Raw genomic sequence first — 23527 nt, forward strand, 5'->3', positions numbered from 1 at the left:
AAAAGCTCTAATAAACCCACTGTACACCCTCTTCCCACTACCAAATGGCAAATAGACTTATTTGTTGAGTATAGCAGAGCGTTTAGCAGCTAAACAGCAACATTTTTCCCTTAAGAGTCAGTGGAGACCAAAAAGGAGAGTGCATATTGGACATACATTCAAAAGGTCACCAGAAACACAGGCAGCTGTTTGCTTACACAGTAGCCATAACTTTTTAAGGTGATTGAATGGATTAATAGAAAAGTATAGTAGTAGTTATTTGTGTAACTTATAAAGGAACACTTTGGGTACAATGCAGTTCATACAAGAAAATCAAATTCACAAATAAAAGCCGAAAGTCTTACATATAGTAAAAGGAGAAGAGTAGAGGGTAAAAACATTGTATTCACTCTTTCTAACTGCCCGTCATTGAGCAATGATTGTTTTGATAGGATCATTTAAGGAATAAGGCATGAATCCAGAACATTTCACTCTTCTTTTACCCACATACAAAATCACACAGTTCATTTAAAGACAAAATGCTTCTCTCTATTACAAATAGTGCAGACAGGTACAGCCAAACAAAGTCGTGCTGACAGGCAGTCCCCTGTGGTAGGCGCAGACATGCCTCATCATCTGGATGGTAGCCTACATGACAAAGACACCAAGACATTTGCTGAAATTCCCCAACCCTATCAATATTTCAGCACCATATTTATAATTACCCATCCTACCTTTCCGAATGCCACTATAGTACTGCTCACCCTTATTACTGCTGCATTACATCATATATACATATATATTTATACAGTGGTGCAAACATGTCATCTTTCGGCAAAAGTCGCCGTTGTCATCTTGAATTTGGTCATTCATGTTAATCGTGTAGATCCGATATAAAAATATAATGGGGGGGTCGTACGTGTCACAAGTGTCATCATCCAATCGAATGTGCCAATCATCTGTGTCGCGTCAGCTGTTGTCATAGCATGTATGTATCGATGTTGTCATGGGAATCGACCCGCTCTACTCATCCAAACGATCTCATTCCTGATGCCTAACTTTAAGATGCTTCAGGGAACTTAACATATTTACAGGACTAAGTTACGTGTTGTGCCTGAATCCAAATCTAAAAAAAAAAACGTCCTCCTCTGTCACAGTGAACTGAATATCAAGACATTTGACAACGTCATTGCGAGCTTTGGGAGCACTGATCTTCATTTTTCACCTTTTTCTGACATTGTATAGAGTAAACAACACACACACACACACACACACACACACACACACACACACACACACACACACACACACACACTGACGCTTTTGACCACAGAGTTTTCTTCTGCATTGCTTACATCAAAGTTACATATTCCTGAATTATATAATCCCTTTTTCCCCAATGGACTCCTTTGAATAAGCTCATGGCAAGGCCTCATAGTAAAAATATTAACTTTCAGCTTTATCCAGGTCAACAGCAGACGACATGCTTTTGGGGGGGGCTGGGATTGGGAAATAAATATATAAATAAGCTTAGAACACATTAGGAGCTTATTTCTTTAGTCTACTGGGAGCAGGTTATCAGACTTCCCTACTAACTCTTATAAATTGAGTGCATTAAATCAGTTATTTTCCTCTGGAACTAAAAGTGCAAAGGTAATATCCTTATCCTTTTGTCTCTTTTTTCAGAAAGTTTTCCTCTATTACTACAGAAAATGATTTGCTGGCCTCAAAGATACCTCTTATGAAGAACTGCTGTTGTTCATATAGTTCTTGCGATAAATGGGGAACATTTGTCACTATGAACAGTCCAGTTTAGTGAAGTCTTATTTTCCTTTTCATGAAACAAAACTAAATCCTTATACAGCAGCCCACTGGGGCCTCAGTGAAGCAGGATATCAGCTCCAAGAAAACGTCTCAGTGTGTGTTTTATGTATCTATTAGGCATTATTAGGTATTATAGACAACCTCACCTGGAGCATCAACACAACCATTATAACAAAGACACGCCTTTCCCCTGGGACGCAGCGGCTCATGTCGTGTCCTATGCCAAAGTGATACTTGATTACGTAACAGACGTACTTATTGTAATGCAAACTACGATCTTTTCCTAAATCTAACCTTTTTATGCCTGAACCTAACATTAAAAGCTTTCGTTTGAACTCATATACAAACATTGAACATACGTGGTTTACAGAAACGTACAATGCTAATGGTTATTTCTGTGTTGCATTGCTGCACATGAAGCCCACTGGCCACCTTATTATCTGTGACCTCCATTCTTTCAATTTTATATTTCTTTGTATATAGTGTTTATATTTTCTACTGTCATATTTTTGCGTTTTGCGCTAATCACCTGTACTGGGACCTGAGATCTGCATTTTGTTCCCTTTCATGTATAACATGGATGTCATGGAATGACAAAGAAAAAAAACCCTTATTCTTATGTGGGTGGATATAGCTACATTATTGAAATATAAAAACAGATGATGGTGTTGAATTGGAAATGGATGTTAGTGGCTGGTCGCTAGTACAGAGAACCCCTGTGCAGATCTCAGATTTGGCTCTCTGCTGCTGCGCTCAAAGTTCAAATCAGTTGAACTTTGACCTCGTTGCCTCGGACCTTTCAAAAGCTCGACCAATGAGTTGGAAGCTTTGAGTGTGATGTTAACGTTTCCTAGGCAACCAGAGAGCGACATAAAGCCGGTTAGAAAGATGAAGGAAAAACTTATTGTGTGTCCGAGTTTCCCGAACTATTTAATGTTACATTAAAGTCGTATCACGATCTGGGAAGAAAATGTAATGCTTGGAGGGGAATAGGCGGTTTAGGTTTGTTTTAATACTAACGTAGATTTAGACGTTTACTCGGTCTCTGCGCCCCACCTCGCCCAAAAGCTTATCATGTGAAGGCCCCTTAAGGCCCATCTTGTGCCGTGCAGGAGTTGAAGCCTGGTAATAAATGCAGAGAAGATTGGAATACATGATCTCTCTCTAGCAAATCACAATGCAGACAGAGAGAGAGAGAGAGAGGGAGAGGGTAGCCCATCTCAGTCCCAGGGTGTTAAATACCATCGCTTTGCCATGGTCTTGGTGTTTGATTCAGATGCACAAGGCACTCATGAGTGTCTGTATGAAATGCTCCGGGCTTTAAACCGTAAACCCATCTGCGGTCAGAGCAACTGTTCCAAAGGTAAGGAGCAAGAAAGTCAGAGTGGCGGATAGGTCAAACATCACAGGACTTTCACCCAGGAGACTGCAGTTTGTGTCTTGTTGATGCTCCATGTCTCTGTAGTATCAAAATGACAGACCTGGTTGAATCAGATGAACTCGTCGTACAATAACAGGCTGGCTCTCTGATGATCACCTTCGACCTCCTCTCTCTGCTGACATGAGTCTGCCTAGGAAGGGGTGACCAGGTATCAATTTTCAGGCTTCACAACCGCTTCCCAACTGTTTGGTATCATAAGCCCCAGATGATGGTCAAAATGAGTTACCTGCAGGACTGTTGAGCCCTCTGCCTGTTGAGATCAGACTTGCCCCAACCTTAGCATCTTTTAAATCCATTCTTTCTTTTATAGGAAAACGTTCATGACTATTTATTATGTTACCATTATTTTTTGTACTTTATTTTATCCTCTGGATCCCACTGACTGTTGTTGTTAGATGTTGTTTTTAGTTGTACCTTCTGTTTTATTTTGGGAAAGCACTTTGAAACCTTGTTCAGACAAATGCTATAGAAATGAGGTTTGCTATACTTAATAATCTGGCTCTAAAACCAGAGTCTGAAATAGTAAATTGAATGCCATATTTGTTTATTTCTTGTTTAATATTGCCAATCTGGGTCTAATTTTCCTAGTTTTTGTCTTCACTGATTGAAATCAAGATTTGGAAAGCTGGAGTATATTTAATTTTTGGGGTTGAGTTGTGGCTGTCTGTGTCTGTTGGCAAAATATCCACTTATGATTAAAACATGTACATTCAAAACTATTTTTTCCCCGCTCTTGATAACGGTAAAAGTACTCTTCATGCAGATAGTGCCTCCATAACTCCAAGCTTGTGAATTGGTTCCACGAGGCATCTGCATACATAAACTAAAGCTGCATCCACAATGAAAAGATAATCAAAATTTTATCTCTTTGTGGCACACAGAAGGCTGTCTTTGCTGTTTAAACAGGAGGCAATCTGATTCTGTAAGGCTTGTCCCTGCTGAGAGCTTTGGGTCAGGTTTGGGTTTCAGATTTAAAAAGAAAAAAAAGTCGGATTGTGTGTGGTTGGTCTTCTGTACTCGTCCAGGAGAGGATCGAATCTGCTGCATTACAAAGAGTTCAGATCAGACATTGTGCCCCTTCATGAATCTGACCCAAACTGGTTGTTTCAGCACAGCCTTTCATCCAACAGATAACAGGTGTTTTCTCTTTGATCATTTGTTCAATGGCTCCCAGCCCGTGCTAGATGCAGAGCATTTTTGGGTGAGAGAGATGAAGGGTAATACCTCATATACCCAAAACATTTTCAAATATTGAAACCTGCTATGTATTAAATGTTTGGTCCAATTCCTTGTCCTTGCTTATTTATTCTTTTCATTTTGATTTTGACATTTGACTGACATGCAGTCATGCATCAGATGTGAGGCCCTCCTTCTATTTTGCAACAGCACCGTCCGCTTAGCTCTGCCCAAGATGGCTGTGATTGATTTAAAGTACAAACAAAAAAGAACATTTTCCCCAATCCCAGAATGATGAGACGGGATATGACGCTGGAGTATGGTCTGGCAATGTAAAATTAGTTTTTTTTAATCCCATTCTCACTCAGATTTTGGTCTAAAGGGATTTTTAAATCTATATTCCTCCTGTTTTTATTAAAAAAAATAAAAAAATAAGGATTTGTACCTGGGGTGATATGGCCAGAAATAATCAGGCATAATCAGGATTTTTATTTCTTTTCAGAGATTTTAGAGTTAAAATGAATAGTACTTGATGCTATCAGTAAACCTAACTAACACATTTATTACATATGAGCCAATGCAAAGGACCACAGGAAATATACAGAAACGAGTGTGTTTTTAAACTGGTTTATGGACTTTTGTTGTAAACATAAACATTCTAAATGTGTCCTAGTTTGTTTCCTGTTGCAGTGTATGTGAATGGCATCAACTGACAGGAAGTCAACATGGACCAAGGCTAGCAATGAAATTCTGTTGAAAAGGTCTATGTAGAACAAAGGAGACTTATTGTTTATCTAAAAAATATCAACTTCTACTGTTGTAAACTTTTGTAAGGCTTGTTTCCAGCATTTCATTAAAAGTACCTCAGCATAACTGTTGCTGTCTTTTTCTCTAAGAGTACATATTTATTTTAGAAACAAAAGCCCTCATACACTCTCACTGTGTGCTGCACCACCTACACTCACATCCACGCCAATTCCTCTCCTGTGTGTCGAGTGAGTGCTTTCTCTCCTGCTAGTGAACATTTAGTGTGCCACTCAGTCCAGGGGAGCTGTCACCTCGCCTGGCAGAACTTCATCATTATTGGATCCTGAAGATTTTGTAACAACAGCCTCGGCAAATGCTGCTTCATTGAATCTCGTTAGCACTGCTTTTTAGTTGAGAGTTTCACTGTCACGTAGTTCACAGCTGCTTTAAAGAATCATGTTTGTTATAGCCACACGTTTAAGGTGCCATCACACTGGCAATCTGAATTCTTTCAGCTTGTTGGTCTCAGGCATAACAGGGGTAATGACTGTTACATTTTATTTACATATTTTTCCTAAACCAGGCTCAGAGCTTAGCAAGTAAGAGCCATTTGAAGTCATAATTAGCTTGCTAATTGGACAGGGTCAACTTTTTGTCAACCCAGTTTGAGGTTTTGGAAGCAAAGGTGTCAAGATAAATCTGATTCCTTCATGAATTGTTACACCAGTTATAATGCACACAGTAACTGAAGCAGCAGTAGTTAACTCATACTGTACCCACCAAACCTTTCTTGGTGGAATAACTTTGTATATTTGGGTTGAGATTAATTTCTCTCTCCTGATGGCTCAGGACATCTTGATATAAGAACAGCCTGTGTCACACATTTAATGAAAGACATTCTTCAGTTACTCTTATCCATTCAAATGTCCATTTTAATCTGTAAACCACATACACTTACATGTATCCAATACTGTCATATATTGGATATGATCATAAAAAGGTCTGAGGCCAACAAAAGTACCTACAGACTGCTTTACTTATTATTGCAAAACTGCTCTTTTCCTTGTCCAATAATCTGTCGACAATTTTCTCAATTAATCGATTTGTAGTATGGTCCTTAATAATGTTGATCAGTTTTTCCCAAAGCCCAATATGACTTCCTCAAATGTGAAAATATTTGGTTTGCTGTCAAAGAGGAAAAACTAAACCAGACAATATTCACATTTAAAAAGCATTTAATTAATGAATTAATTAATTTATTGATTATCAAAATATATATATATATATATATATATTTATATATTGGCAATTAATTTAATACCTGACAACTAATCGATTAATCTTTGCAATCATGATAACTACATATATGTAATGTGCGTTATTTTATTAGCTTCACATATTTTCACAAGTTCATATTAGCTTCGCCTCCATGTCTAAAGGTCCACAATGCCATTTCAAGGTCTTTTCCATCCTGGCAACAAACCATTTGCGGGTGAAACTCTGGTGCCGACGGAGGCTCTCGGCATGTTCATGTGAGTGAACATGGAGAAGCTTCTTTTTGTGTTCCACACCTGGCAGTTTACAGTAGGCACTTCAAATTGCTTCTGACACAAAGAGATCCGAGCCAGTCATTTGTGTCTGACTTGATGTGTCTCTGCAGGGCTTTCGTATCGCTCGTGAATGTGGGCTTCTGTGTAAATACGGAACAGTGGGGCAGAGAACTAGCTTGGTCCTGGCTTGTATCAGGTCACACTGCCTCTGTCAAAGTGTCCCTCTACCTCATTAAAAAGAAGCCTCTGGCTTAAAACACATGACCATAGAGCAAAACTGAGAAAGCTCTCCTCCGAGTGACAAGGACAATATTAATACTGCGATGCCCTCCTTTCATCACAAGGCCATATTAGCAGGACAATTCTGACATAAACAGCACCAGCAGAGTCAAAGGAATAAAGGAATAGAGTCGAAAAAAATGGACAAAATTCAATTTCAAAGTCACTCTTGCACAGCGACAATGCACAAACGTATCCCATAGGATGTAGCCAAGAGATTAAATATGATAATTTGCTAATGATAATAATTCTGTAAGTGTGACGTAAGGTAGCAGAAGAGATGGAGAGATAGGAATAGACAGGAATGACTCTGTCAATACACTATCATTTCATCCTGATCTCATGTGGAGCTTTACACTCTCCTATCTCAGATAATGGGACACTGAAACCCACTGGTGCATCTTCTAATCTGCCACCTTACATAATCAAAGATCATCTCACCTCCTTGCTCATTACGGGTCATCTCCCAAGGAGTTCTGACCACAAAGCTTTGCCAAACGCTAACATCAAAGCCCTGTCTATTTTTATCTTTTGGAACGACACTGTTAATTAGCATGCATCAAAAATCAGTAATTAATGTGGAGTAGAATTCTTGGCCAGTGAGGGCATCTACAGCGGAGAACAAAAACGATAACATAACTCAGTAATGACGCTGCCATCACGAAGGCTTGAAACCATATCACTGAACAAAGAGTTCCATTTGCCAGTTTCAAGGTGAGTTTTTCTCTCTCAATGGAAAGTTTTTTTCTTTCGCCAATCCAATTGTCTGCTGACCTGTACCCTCCAGGTTAACACATACGTTTGGAGAGCTCTTTGTAAAAAAGTTATAATTGGAGGTCAGTGATGCATTCACAGCCCAGGCTTGCAATCAGAGTGTCCTCATCCCGTCACCTTATGTGAGCCGGAGACATATATACAAGCAGAGGCAGGCACACAATTCACAAAACACACAGAGAACTTAACACAGGCGGTTATATGGCCACATTCTCCAGCAGCCACACTCAATATAAGGTCAAATGCACAGAAAGATACATACATTGACTCTTCGTAATGCACATGGCAGATTGGAGAAAAAAAGCCTACTTCACAAAGGACAATCATATCTGTAACTTCAAATAAGTTTATTTCCTGGTGTTTAATTGGATATTTTGCACTAATGCAAAAAACATCTGACAATAAGTGCTCAAACAATAAAATCCCATTAGATTAAGCAAGAAGGAATCAAGCACCAGTGTTTATATGTTAGTCAGCAACACAATTGTTAATAATGCATACGGTGTTGCTGTTTATATAATGAGGAGTGTTAAGGATTACAATTTAAACTAATTAATTTATTGCTGCCGAGACTCATGAGGCTGTTGATAGTGTAGGAAGTTCCTATGACAAGCGTTGAAGGAGTGGAGAGGAAGTACCTCCGAAGATGCTTGGGAATCCCTCCAAGCTTCACTTCAGTAGGCCTCTACATAAGATCAGGGTAGCTCCAACTTCCTCTGTCATCTGTGGTGGAGGAGTTTAAGGTAGCAATGTGCAGAGTCATAATGACATACAGAGACTCCCAGGATGAACAAGTCAGACACATAGGCATCCTCACACGATCCGGATGCAAGTGGGCAGCTGACTCATCTGTCGCAGCCGAAAGTATGTTGAAGCTACGTAACATCATTGGAACGGCATGCACAGGAAGACAGGATCTTGGAACTTCCCCCTGCCCAGCAATGGAGGAAGGACAAAAGGGCCATGATCCAGGAGGAAGAAAGGAACCTGGAGGAGGAAGGACAGAGGGCAAAAGTAGGGGAGCTTCAAACTATTTGTATGGAGAGTTTCAGTCGACTCCAATTTCAGCACCATGGACAGAGCACAGAGTGAGGATAACCATTACTCAGCTCTTACAACATACAACTTACAACAAAAAGGATCAGGATGGCTGACATCAATGGCACCAGCTAGTCTTACTGAGGTCCAAAATCAAATCCAATGTTCATCACATGTGCACCTCTAATTGTGTTTCATTAAGGAAGGGATCTTTCCGGTTTTATCAACATTAATTCTGATTTACATGAAGTCCGTCTTTAATTCATTCGTATGAGTTAGCCTCAAGGGCCGTCACCAGGGAACAAGAACAATTACACAACAACACTGTATTATTGATCAGCTAACTGGTATTTGAATGAAGATTTGCTCTAGAGCTGACGTATATAAAGGGGGGTTGATTGATGGCACGATTACATTGATTTCAGTCTGACAGCATTGTTTTTTTTACTGCCAAGCACTTGTTAGTCAGACATACAGAGGAAGTGTTCAGCCCACGTCACTGGTGTTACAGTACGGTGTCCTGATAAGTGAGATAAAAATACCCATCTTAAGCACACAGCCAAATGCTGCTCAGGGTTTTTTGGGTCATGGTATTTACTACAGTGCCCCCTGAGGTGTGGGAGCAGCATTTTTAGCAGGGCTTCAAACTGTGCGTCTGACAGCTGAAAAATAGTGCCATGCTATAATTCCTCCTCACACCAGAAGGACATTCTTGTTACCACATCTGCTCTTACTGTTTTTTTAAAGACTCAAGCCTGATATTCAGACTAAAGGGCGATTTTGTTTCACTTAATTAATTCAGCCTCACATTGTATTTATGTTAAATGATTTTCATGTTAAATGAGTCCGTGTTGGGAGTTTTTTTTCTGGTATTTGAAGTCGTCTATTAAACAGCGATATTGGTCCCTAAGTGCAGTTAACTTATTGTTTTTCACACTGATCATAGAAATATGTCTATTTAAGAGTTGTTATTTCCATTGACAAAAAATGAAATCTATCCACGTGAAATTACTTAAGTTAGCTACTTTCATGTCAAGAAAATCATATTATCTTGGAGAAACAGTTAGCTTTGTCAGCTAACCTGGCGAACTAGAAAATAAATATTTAGGATGTGGTGATTGAAGTTCCCTATTTACTCAAGTTTTTCATTTGCAAGTGTTCAGAGAAGCTTTGTTTCTCTACCCACTTGGGATTAACTCAATGAATAAGATTATTTTCACCCTTGGACAAATATGTGTGTAAACAAATGTTTTTGTGCTGTAAATAGGCAAACACAAGGATGCTGCTGACAGCAAGACACACACGTTTTTCTGTTAAAGAATGTAATTCTCAGCCAACACTAGTAAACACAGAGAGGTAGAAGCTCACAGTCACAGGTGCACATACACACAGCTCTTTCTCTCTGCGCCACACACACACATACACGCACACGCACACACACACACACACACACACACACACACACACACACACACACACACACACACACACACACACACACACACACACACACACACACACACACACACACACACACACACACACACACACACACACACACACACACAAACACAGGCACAGGAAAACACACAGCATGAAAGATACCCTGGGGAGGTGAAGTGAAGAGGAAATGTTTGGGGCATGTGAGGCGTATTTGGTTATCTTGGTATTCTTATTCATATTTTAGTGCATGCAGCATACAAAAAGTAAAATGAAAACAACACTGTGTGGCTGAGAGTTACTGTATGTGTGTGCAGTGTTGGATTTTGATATGCAATACTCATATATGTGTGTGTATTATAAGTGTGGAAACTGTGGTGTCTGTGTGTACTGTATATCTTATTGTGTTCCTATAAGGGAAAAAAGGGGAGATAGAAGATGATGCAGAAGAGAGAAGATAGTGTAGTTATTGTTGCGTTTGTATTTGGACACAGGGAGAAATAAGGAGCTTAAATCCCAAATATTGAAAGAGTATCCAACTGTTCTCCAATCAGACTTACGGCTCTTTGTCTGAGGAGAGCAACAAAATAAAAATATCACGAGTAATAAGCCAAAACAGGCAAACAGAAATAGATACCAGCAAACTGTGCCAAATGTCAGAGGAAACAGTTGTTATAATAAGGAAACATGGCGAGGGGAAGCTAGGAAGAAAATTCAGACTGTTGGTGAACCACATCTACTGGGCAAAGTATCTATTTTGATTATTTGGACTTTAGTCCCTGACAGATTGTGGAGATGGTGTCAGACTGAACATCAGCCATTAATGCTATTGAGGCCAGAAGGAGCTTACCATGGTAGAAAACCCAAGAACACAGTGATGCAGTCTGTCAAGCTGCAGGTGGATGTTTTCCAGGTCTGGTTTGTACAAGCAACTCTGTGTACACAGCAGAGCAGGCCGCCTCTGTGTGGGAAGTGTATGTGTTTGTGTTCACTGCGTTGCAGAATAAAAAGTGTGCGTGTTGGCTGGAGTTCGGAGAAGCTATTGAGGCTGACTTTCAGGTGACAGCAGAGTCTTTTCTGTGACTCAAGAGGCAGGGAGCCAAGAAACATGTGACCTGAAAATGAGATTGAATTGTTGAAAGGTTGGCATTGCAAATATGAAAGAATTTAAGGGGTTAGCGATGCTCTCTTTATCATCACAAAGCTAAGTGACAGAGTAGTGGCCAGGTCTCCTCGTTGTCACATGGCTCGACTGGATGTTTTGTGCCAGGCTGTGAAGATTTACACACAATTTTTGTCCTTTTTTGGAAAATATTTGCCTTTTTAGTTGAAAAGGCTCTGGTAATGATATTGGAAATTTTATGGACTGATATACTTGTGTTCCAATTTCTTTGGAATTTGCTACTCCAGGGTTTAGTGTTTTGTAGATCTGATCAGCAGAGTATTCTGTGGGAGGTGGTGTACAAGTAAAAGATATTGAAGGGATGAACTGAACAGATGGATGTTTGCGTAGGCCAACCTCCCACTATTCTTTGACTCTTTTTGAATTATTTTTAGACTACAAAAAGCCTAACACTAAAAGTAATTATTATTCCTGAACAGTATTCACTCAAACAAGTGAAAGTAAATGTCAGCTTACGGTTTACTTCAATCCCAGTAGGTCTGTCTGTATTTTAAATGTTTAACTGCTTCTCTTATCCAAAGGCTTGCAGTGGGAATGAGGTTCAGTCATATCCCAGAAATGAAGAGCAATCAACAGTAAAGACTGCTTGTGTCAAATCCACTGCGCTCAAACAAGAGTAAGGGTTTTAAAGGTCAGAATGACAGCACCCAGACAATAGCTGAATAGCCATGTTTCTCTAACTGAGAAAATTGACAACAATTACATCTAGATTGACATTGGGCTCCTCTATCAAGGCCCTGGATTTACAGGGGGGAAAAAATCAAAGTCTACCAACATTGTTATCTGCAACAGTTATTATGCTGTCTTTTTGTCCCAGTCCATCCCAACAAATATGAGATTTTAACATCTGTTCGGCTTTGTGCGCCTGAGCAGTACGTTAAAACAACTAAAAACAGGGATGACATAATGAGAGCAGGGGATAATACGATGTCTTGTTGACAACCAGTTGTTTTATGGTCAGGATCATTGTCATCTTGTATGACAACCTCCTCTTGCTTCCTGGCACGATACAGCTTTGGTGCAGCTGGCAGGGTGGACAAGGTTCAGTGTGCTGTCAGCTATGCCCTCTAATGGGCGCATGCTTTAGGACAGAAGACATGTTCAGGGCCAGGTGGGTCTCGCTTATTTGAATGAGCCTTAATTCATTCCTCAGTACACAGTCATAGATAATGCTTTACAGTTTCTCTCCTGCTTTACGGATGTCCAAATAAGCCTGTTGCTCAGTCCTTTAGTCAGTACGCCACTGGAGTGTCATGACAACAGTTGGATGGAGCGCCATGAAAATATTTACAGGTAGCCAGGGTGACAAATTGTGAATGGAATTGACTTTGGTGAGCCCCTGATTTTTTCTCTAAATTTAAATGAGTCAGATACTGCTGTTTGTGACCAAATACCTGCAAAACTAAAACATTCCTGTAAACCTTTGGGTAGGGGTGGCCGATATTAGATGATCATTTAAAAGAAAGCAGAGAGATCGTAGTCTCGTCTATAGGGCACGTTTTGTCCACTGCTGTTCTGTGATCTGCACAGACGCACCAGGTTTTTTTTTCCTCAGCTGAACCACTCTATTAGCCTCATGCCCGCTCTGAAGACCCTTCCTGTTTGATTCAGAGAGTAGCGGGAAGTCATGGCTGAAAAGAAAAACAGAACAAAGGAGTTTCATCGTGTCCTAACAGCATGCGAGCGCCAGACTGTCGCATCACATCAATGCTGTCTGTCCACACTTATTCACAGAATGTGTGGAACAAGCTGTAAAATATGCCCCTGGAAAACTGTTAAATGTCTCGTGCACCAACGCACTACTAATGTGTTTAACAAGAATCAAGCGGCCAGCGCGACTTCACAGAGGCCAAACCTGCCACACACACACAAACACCGCAGTGAGTCATTTTCTCCAAGCTTCTTCTGAATGTACCTTATCTTACCTGTTTAGCTTCAACAACACATTTATTTAGGTTTTGTAGTAAAATGAGGAGGTCAAGATCAGATCTTCACTGCCCATAGCCGCACTTTCAACGCACACTACAGGAATAAAACAGAAATTGGGTAGTATGCTAAGAGAACTTTTGCTGTGTTTATTCATGTTTTACCAAGGGTAATACAAACACAGATCTGGGCATGGTATGAGATGTGTGAAAGATAACTTCTAGCCTCTCTGCCTCTCTCTCTCTCTCAAAATGACACACCTCTGTGTCCCTTTTGATTGATTTGATTGATACCTCTAACATATTGGTATGCACCCCAATATGTTAGAGGTGGCCATTTATGAATAATTTAGGACAAATGTTGATATAAAAGGAGGCACATAACACTTTCATAAGAGCTTTTTAGACAGTGGTTGTGACAGTCCTGATGACACATGTTCATTTGAATTGAGTGGAAGAAGAAGAGTAAATGCCAGGAAATAATGTTAAAATGATAAAGTGATGGCTTTGTGTCATTGAAGTTGTGTCTTTCCACTCAGTTTTTTTCCCCAAAATATGATGCTCTTCTCACATGGATGTCATAATAATGATTATCCAAATGTATTTTTCAATAGACATATTTTTGTCTGCGTGAAAAAAGGGTGGGTAATGGTGGTGGGGCTCATTGGGTGCTCAGCACCCTTAAAGCTCTGACCCTAGAATTGCCCCTGTGTACTCAACATATCGGTACAGCGATATATCCTGACGTACTCCTTCCTGATACATGTTTTGTAACAGCAAGAAATGCTTAAAAAAACATCACCTGTGGTGCAGTGGACAATACAGCCAACAGGTGGCAGCTAAGGTCATTCCACATCACACACAACACTCCATCACCGCAATGTTATCTTTGTTACTGAGCGCCCATCCTGATTCTGCTGTTCATACAACAGCTTTAGATGATGAACATGGTGATCATTGTTCCTGCTAAGCCTTGGCATGTTCACACTGTCACTGTGAGCTATCGACATTTGCATTTAACTCAAAGCACTACTGTGTCTCACACACACTCTTTGTTTAATTATTGCCATTTTTATGTAAACTAATTTTGTGACTATAGGGACTGAACAATATATATATCACATACTGTAAAAACAACACACAGAAACACTTTAAAACCCCTCAATCCTCATAGTATTCTTCCAGACTAAAATTGCAGCTTCTGTGACCTTGTCATCCTGTGGATGTGTGTTTGTACTGTAGTTACTTTGTGTTCACTTAGTGGCCCAAATGCTAATTAGAAGTTCCTGAGGAATTGGTAACAAAGGGAGTTCTCAAATTTGTCCTTCTAATTATTTTTTAAGCGACAAAACTTCTTCCTTAATGTTATAAGCTGGTCATCATGGTGGCCATTGGAAGGAAGGGATGTTATTCACCATATGTAGAGGTCTTTTGAAGAGGGCTTTACCTCTCCAGTGGTTGACCATCCTGTTTGAAGCAAACTTCCAACAGCCTGAGGACTGCCTTATTCAGCTCAACAGAAATAACTGCCCCACACCAGGCAGCCATACATCTTAACACTTTTGAATGACTGTGTAGAAAAAAGAAGAAGAAGTTCTTTGCTGGTCCCCAAGGACCTCAGCCTGCTTGAAGGTGGAGTCATTGTTGTACCTTGCCACACACTCTCAGTACTCCTCACCTCCACTTGGACTTTTCACCTCTATTTTATAGTCTCCCTCAGTTTAAAGTGCCCTTCCAAAAGGAAATGGTGGCAGGTAGAAGTGAAATAACTATTGACCATTTTCTTCTATTTCTTCAGTTGAATAGTGTGTCGTATTGCTACTCATCTGGTTTTTGTTTTTATTTTCACAAGCTGTTCGGAAGCCTCAAAGTCATGAGAGGATGGGGTCTGAAAATAACTTCATATAGAGCGAAGTTTTGTATTGTGGCATCATTACATTTCACATAAATACATATGGAGAAAGGAAAGTGGTAGAAATAATAAAATTAGCACTATGGGGATACTATGGGGAAGTATAGGTCCTGTATTCATATTATGCAGTGTAAGTAAACAAGTTGCCAGTATAATCTACTAATGTACAAGTACAATATTAGTTCTGTGAAAAAGAGATGGTCGCTTTCTATATTTAAACGTGTGAATTTGAATGTGACTTGGTTTGGTTTAGGCAGCAGAACTACATGGTTAGGTTCAGGAAAAAATTGTGGTTTCGGTTAAAATACTAAAGAACGTTATGTAAGAAGTTTTGCTTGAAAACCACTGACCAAACTCCAACCTTCGTCTTTGCACTTTCTTTCATGATGTTAAATCATCTTTCAGTGCTGCGATCGAAAAGTTGAGCAGGACGCTGATGGTTGATCCAACTTACCATTACAATAGATGATACGGTCTACTAAGGCAACTAGGACGTAGAGTATGGCCATACAGCCTCATATCTATGGTAGTGATAAGCAACTGATAACGCCCATTCAATCATCTGACGATGGTCGAATTGGCTGCCCTTGTGATTATTTTTATTATATTTTGGAGTGCCAGGATGCCCTTCCTGTACACTCTATGTCTGCTGAGATAAAGTAGGCAAAGGCTATTTACACCCATGTGTAAATATCAATATATGCTATTTGTACCCGGGTGTTGGTAGCAAAGAAAGCTATTTTCACTTTTTTTTTCCTGCCTAACCCTTACCAAGTACTTTTTATTGTCTAAGCCTAACCAAGTAGTTTTTATTGTCTAAGCCTAACCAAGTAGTTTTTTTTAATCTAAATAAGTCAACATACTTTTAAAATACTGTATGTCCCAGGCTGGATTCAAATCCTGCTCTGCCAGGTGTCTGATACTTAAACCACTCACCTACGTATATACACAATACCACACTTTGTCGCTCTTTAAGGGGTCGGGTTAAAATAGCCAAATTGGTGACAAAGGCTATTTTCACCCAAGTGTAAATAGACACTCCAGATAAAGTAACAGTATTTCAAATGAACTACTTATGTTCAATATTATTGTATTATCATGCAGTACTTCTTTTTTTCCCCAAATTTTATGTTAATTTTTATTAAATATGGCACACAAGAAAAAGCATTACATCCGTACAGTGTGTCTGCTTTAAAGTGAAAAAGAACAGAGACAAAAACAAACCAAACAACATAAAACATAAGTAGATAAGTAAAGTAAAAAAACTAAAGCTAATAGCAAAAATAAATAAAGTAATTCAAGTAGAAGGAAAACAACAACAAGCACTAGGAAGTGTCCTCAGCATCACCTGGAGTAACATTAGACTGTTACTAATAAGAGCCAGCAGTGGGTCCCAAGTTTGGTGGAATGCTGTCAAAGACCCCCTCTGTGAAAACCTTAACTTCCCTAATCTTAGACATTGTAAAATTCCACGGGTCCAACTGTTGTGAGTTGGTGGAGAAACATGTTTCCATTTAAGGAGAATATTACATCTGGTGAGCAGGTGGTAAAGGCCACGACAGGCTGTGTAGTAATGGGCAGACTTTTAGACGATGGGAGCCCAAAAAGAGCAGTCAGGGGATTGGGTTCCACATTTGTGTCAAGAGCCTGTTAGAGGGTTTGAAATATATCAGACCAAAATTCAGCGAGCTTCGGGCACATCAAGAACAAGTGTGCATAGTCTGCTGGGGACTGCTTACAGCGGTTACAGCATCACTGTGACTAGGGTATATCTTAGCCAATTTAGCGTTGGTGAAATGGGCTATATAGAGCATCTTCCACTGTAACAGGCCGTGCCTGGCAAAAATCGTGGATGAGTGGACAAGTTTCTGAATGTCCCTCCACTAATCATCAGTAATGTCTACCCTCAAATCCTTTTCCCATGCATTTTAAGGAGAGGCAGAGGGGACTGGGTAATAAGAGCAATCTTATTATAAATGACAGATATCAGTCGTTTGTGTTGTACGTTGAGAGACAGGAATTGGTCCATCTAAGCTTCAGAGGGGCGGTTATGAAAATGTGGGAATCGATTTTGGATAAAATGTCTCATTTGAAGGTACGTCAGGAGTGTCCGATCCATGTGAGAACATGATTTTGAGCAGCCTTCTAGTGTTGAAAAATGGATGTCTCCCTAATGTGAAGCCTGTCTGGTCTTGTGAAATTATTGATGAAATCACACTTTGGAGGTGGAGGGTGAGGACCTTAGCAAGAATCTTACAATCTACGTTTAAAAGTGAGACCACTCTGTAGCTGCCACATAAGGTAGGATCCCTGTCTTTCTTCAGGAGGAATGAAATAGATGCTTCATACAAGGTCTCTGGCAATCTGCCTTCAGTAAAGGAGTCATTGAACATTCTTAGAGGGTTGAGAGGAGGAGTAGGTTCCATCAAGTTTTACCAGTTCCTCTGCAATTTCCACCAGCCTAGCCAGTTCAGCCCTTCTCATTTGAGAAATATAGGATATCACTTGTCCTCGAACAGTAGCTTTAAGCGATTCCCACAGAATGCCGCTGCTGAATTCAGGGGTGTCATTGAACTATCTGTAAGAGATGAGATGAAAACATGGTAGGAGCCTGGTCAGAAGTGACTATTGGGTGATATTCACATGCATTCACACAGTTAAGGAGATTGTTATCGTCTAAAAAGACATCAATTCGAGAGAATGTGTGGTGTACACGGTGGAAAAAAGAGAAAGCTTTCCCATGGGGTTTCTAAACCTCCAGGGATCAGAAACTCCCAACTGTGATGCATATGTTTTTACTGTGTTTGCTGATTTGGATAGCGTAACCTGTGTAGGAGAAGATCTGTCAAGAGTCACATCCTGCACCAGGTTGAAGTCTCTGCCTATGTTATTGCGATGACTGTCAGCTATTGGGATTTTGGAGAATAGCTTTGAAAAAACTGTTCATCATCCCAGGTGGGTGCATAAACCGCAACTGAGACCACTGTTGTGTTCTGTAGCGCGCCCAAAACTATGACATAACAGCCGTCAGTAACTAGGAATACATTCGTTGGCTCAAACCACATGCAGTATTTCTAATTTCTATTTACATGAAGATTGTCTTCATCATCGTAATATCCAATTTAAATGTTTTTGCCATCTACTGATTGAAGTCTTGAGCCTTTGTCTTTTATTTCTTTTCAAATTCTGATTCAGTAATCTAACTGTTATAATCATTTCATTCACCCACTGAGGAGCTCATTCAAAAATCAATTTATTACCTTGCACAACAACATGTCTGCAAATAAGTATGATCTCTACTTCAAAAGAGTTAAATCATCTCCTCAGGCAAAATGCGTTTTTTTTTGAATTTGTAAAAATAGTTTTTCATCAAGCTTTCAGGTCCGCAGCTACACATGCCCTCACACTTTCCATTCTCAGAAGACAAAGTAAATGTTGCGTGGCAATTCTGGAACAGCTGCAGAATAATATTGACTTCATCGGGATGGATGAGTCACTGGGGAATTCAGGAAGGAAATTAGCATCCTGCATCACGGCCAGAGTGGTCTCTTGGTTCTCCTCTTAATTTCATCATGTTTAACTGAATCAATGATATAGATCAAAAGGACCCTTTGACGGCATATTCTAAGTACTAATTATTGTTTCAGGTCTTGCTGCAACCTACATGTGAAGTATCACTACTATAGTAGTACATTGTTCTTTCACATTGACGTGTTTGTACATTTATTTGAAGAATATTGCTTTGTTATGGCAATAGCGCTGGGGAGGAGAGAGGGCATTATTAGTAGCTGTAAAAACAGAGACAACATTTAAGACGAAACCCCGATGGACACAGTGAGTCATCTTGCTTAAAAAGTGTTCAGGGAGGCAGTTAGTTAATAAGGAACTACAGTATAGACGGTAGCAAAAGCATGGTCCCTTGGCAGGACTGTCAAAGATTTACCAAACAATCCCACAGCCTGTTATCTCTAATAGGATTCATCATACTGTTTATAGCGAGTCGCTCAGCCATACAGGGACTGATGGAAAGATGAACCCTCAACAACAACAAAAAATACATTTCATTTATTACATATGAGCTTAGATCTTTTGTTCAGTCAGCGTTGTAAACTTGGAGTTGGAACAAAAATTTTACGAGTCGCTGTATCGATTTAAAGACTTGTCTGATATCACTGTCACTACCTTGGGAATAGTCTCTTTATGAATTAAGTTGGACCATTGCCTGGGGGGGTATTACAAAACAAGTTTAACAAAATAGCATATGCAATGTCTCAGCTGAGTATGTAGGGCTGGAGTAAATTATTTCTTTCAATGTCAATCAATCAACCATACAATATTTTTTACTGTTCGTATATGCATGTGATGTACCACGGAGAGAACTCAGAAACAGACTATACAGAAGTCTCTTTATGGAGCAAAAAAGACAAGACAGAAGCGAAATCCATACCATCTAGAAAATAGAAAAGAGTAACAAAAAGTTAAGAACAGGCAGAGATGTGGACTCGACGCACGCACACACACACACACACACACACACGTACGTCTCCTAACTGGTCAGAGGTACAGCCTCGATCAAGTGGCTTTAGGGTTTAGCATGAACACGACAAGACAATCTGGCAAGTCAAGCTTACTGTATGCAAACGCATCACATATCCTATATCATATCACGTCAGTTTTATCATCACCATTCATTTTCTGAACTCTTCACAGTGATGGACATTGGTTATTATCAAGAATTAAATCTGTTTGAGCCTCCTTTATCTGGCGCAACAAGAGTGTGGTGCTTCCTGTGCAGCAGCTCTTAAAGATTTTAAAGTAAGCTTTCTCTCATTGGCTCATAGCTAGCAGTTGATGGCAGTGACTGATGCCTGGTGGCTGCAGACGAGCCTGGGGTTTAGGTAGGAGGCAGACAGACGTGAGTAGCCACCCGATCAGTTCTCCCACCATCCCTGCACCTGTTTCCTTTGAGTAGAGAAGTGTGCGCCAACAGACAGAGGATAAGAAAGGTCGTTTTTTGTGTTGATTCTAAGGTATTCTTGTTAATCGCACTTATTGTTGTCGACTAAGTTATTATTAGTATTCAGAGCTGTAAATCAACATGTTTATATGTTTACAGGATCAGGGATGCATTCATGTCACACAACTCAATTCAGTGCTCAATGCTAATTTAGACAGTCCCACACCTTGTCTGTCAGAAACATCGCAAATTTGTTTTTGTGTTTAGCTGCGAGATTGAAGTTCGTACACTGCCGGAAATCAGAGGAAGTAAATATGAATTTAGTTTGGTTTTTGGTTGACCCGTTTCCATGAAAATATATTGCTTTAATTTAAGAATCTGCTGCTTGAACAACACCAGGTGTGTTTGCATGCGAGTGAGGGATGAGCGAGAGAAAGAGAAAGAGAGGAGGGGGAGAACAGAGGGAGAAGTGGAGAGGATGACAGGGGCAGAGGGAAAATCAGAGAGAAATAGAAACAAAGAGGAGATTATTTTCCTCAGTGGGATAAACAGGAAGGCATATAAGATGGAACGAATTTGAATGACAAGGCAACTGATTTCTCCTAATTGGTTTTGACTGTCTCTCTTTGAACTACCGGGGCGCCGCAGCTCTGTTTCCAGGCAAGCGGTTATCTCTTGCGATCTGGAGTGCTGCTTAATTTCTCAGACAAATATCAAACCTCTCTCCACAATGGATTAGTCTCAATTTAATATGATTTGCACTGTGGCTGCTCACCGAGACCTCATCCTTTCGCCTTGAAGCAGAGGGAAGTAAAACCAGGCTCTAAAGTTTTTCTGTGCTCCACGTTTCATATCAGAACACCCAGCCATACACACACCCACACAAACCACCCACATATCTGCTCCCACCTGCTTGCATAAGACAAGCAGAAGACTCTAAATATGTTTAAACACTGTTTCTCTTAAACAGAGTGAAGGAAACTACCGCGGGGTGAGATAATATTCCATATTTCCAATGCAAATCTGCATTTTAAGAGTTGTCTCAGAGCGTTAAGTATCTTGACACAAGGGTGATTTCACCATCACTTGATACAAGAAAACTCACAAGTGGAGCTGATTTGCATCCAAAACGAAAGACATTATCTCACCCTGCAGTTTTTCCTTTCCCTCCCCCTTTGCTATACATAAAATAAATCAGATTTGAAGACTTTAGTGGAATAAATGACTTGTTCAAGGGGATATTTCTTTTTTGGCACACTAAGTGCTGCCTGTCAAGACCTCAGCAAAGATGAGCTCTTCACTTGAGTGGCAGATGATTTCTCTCAAAAGCATCCACTAACACCTCAAACCCATAGCAACGGGCTTCTTCCCTCACTCTCTGTCTAGACCTTTATTGACAGCTTGCCTCTAGATTAGCTGACTTCTTGGAAAGGTTGAGAAGTCTCCTGCTGGGCACATGACAGGTCAACTCCTTTTTCCACAAGCACAGCAGCTCAGAATGCAGGCTTGGTTCAGATATTTTGTACCCTTTTCTGCTTTATCTGATCATCTAACCCTGCATGAGTTCCTAATGAAGCCAAATGAAGATGTAATATTCTGACAGTTGTGTCAGTCTGCCGGTGGAAAATGAGCAGGCTCCTGCCTTTATTGGGAGACCGCTTTCGCTCCTTATCACTTGATTGAGCCGTGATGAAATCAAATTTGATTAAGATTTAATTACTGAACCGACTCGCTGCACAGAACATCTCACCGAGTAGTCACTGACACAGAAATGCTTTTGGACATGATTTCTGAGAATCTGTCAAGCGGTGGATAATCAATTCTGCTCCCTTGTTTAAAACGAATCACTTTTATTTTAGATCTTGTCAAATGCTGTCTGAAATACTAGGAGACCTGAACTATACGACATATACATTAACCCCTGAACATTCTTAATGGTTTCCCCAAAGAAGCTTTTAAAAAAAGGTGGAACCATCCTCTTATTGCATGGAGTCTAATAGTATTTCCTAATATCCTTCGCACGCACGCACACACACACACACACACACAACCTAAAGGTTGGAAAAGCGAGTGTGGAGGGTTGCTGGTTCGAAATAGCAAGAAAGCAAGGCCCATAACCCCCAAACTCAGTGGCCAGCAGAGCAGACTTCCAGGTGTGAATGTGTGACTGCGTGAATGTGATCAGAATAAATAAAGGTTGTTAAAAAAATGTTTTTAAAGGGCCTATGCCTTCACTTATTTAATTCGGCATTTGTTAGGGTTAGGGGTTACGGTTAGGTTCAGGGTTATGGGGTAACGTTAGGGTCTACCTAAGCCTATTTGTCATGGAATTCAGCACTGATTGTGGAAAAAATAACAGACCCAGGAACATAAGGATTTTCCTAGACTAGTGCTGTACAGCCTCTCAGGCATAGCTGTAGACTCTTAGTGCTTTGTTAGTTTGTTACTCTTAGTCTAGTTAATTTGAAGTTTGAAACGATGAAATATTGGACTCATTTCTCAGATGTTGCGCCTGCTGGTGTTGCACTCATAATATTGAAGTGTTATCCCAAGAAAGGCACATGAATGGATTAAACAACGCTACATAATTTTTAAGAGTGAGTCTAAGAGCTGTTAGACAGCTGGGAATAAACAAGTATTTACCGTCCTCAGGGGAATAAAGCCTGCATGTTATTAGTACCACATGAAACAAGACAACAGTAAACACGTTGTTCCCCCACAAATGATGCAGCCCTCTCTGAGCCAATGTGTAACAAATATGACACTTTATTTTGTCCGGAGCTGAGAGACCGAAGTGTAATTTTGAACATGTCAGGATGCATTGGAGAGAAGCCACCCCCACCAATATCATCAAAATCCAGCCAGTGTTGTCAGCTGTATTCTATGTGACACCTATACGAATTGATGAATAATGTAGCAACCCCCCCCCCCCCCCCCCCTCGGGTTTATGAATCTAATTTGAAAATGCTGTAATGTATGCAGTAGTGAGATGAATTGTTCACCAAGTTTAATCGTTTCTGACAAGGGATGTAAAATGTAACCCAATCATTAAATTCAACACAATTTATACTGTTTTAGCAATGATTCAGTGGATCATAAAAGATCACACTCATTTGTTTTGATTTGCTTAAATCCACAGATTTTACAAATCAAATCAAAGTGCAGTTGAATACTGTGAAAACAGTTGTAGGATGTCTCCTGTTGCTCTGGAGGGGCTTCATCAAGCTGGACTAAATAACCTTGATGAGGTCATAGTGATGTCGTCAGTGTTATCTCAGGCTCAGACATGGGCAAGCCGTTAG

The 23527-nt window shown here is 40.1% G+C and overlaps 1 protein-coding gene across 1 annotated transcript in view; it reads left to right on the plus strand.

Moving 5' to 3' along the window:
* gfra4a (GDNF family receptor alpha 4a) overlaps window positions 1-23527 on the plus strand; it is a gene marked incomplete at its 3' end in the record, with an annotated part of 147632 nt that overhangs the window by 87531 nt on the left and 36574 nt on the right. The gene's annotated exons all lie outside the window — the stretch shown is intronic.

Source organism: Echiichthys vipera (assembly GCF_963691815.1).
Source record: "Echiichthys vipera genome assembly, chromosome: 12".
NCBI lineage: Eukaryota > Metazoa > Chordata > Actinopteri > Perciformes > Trachinidae > Echiichthys > Echiichthys vipera.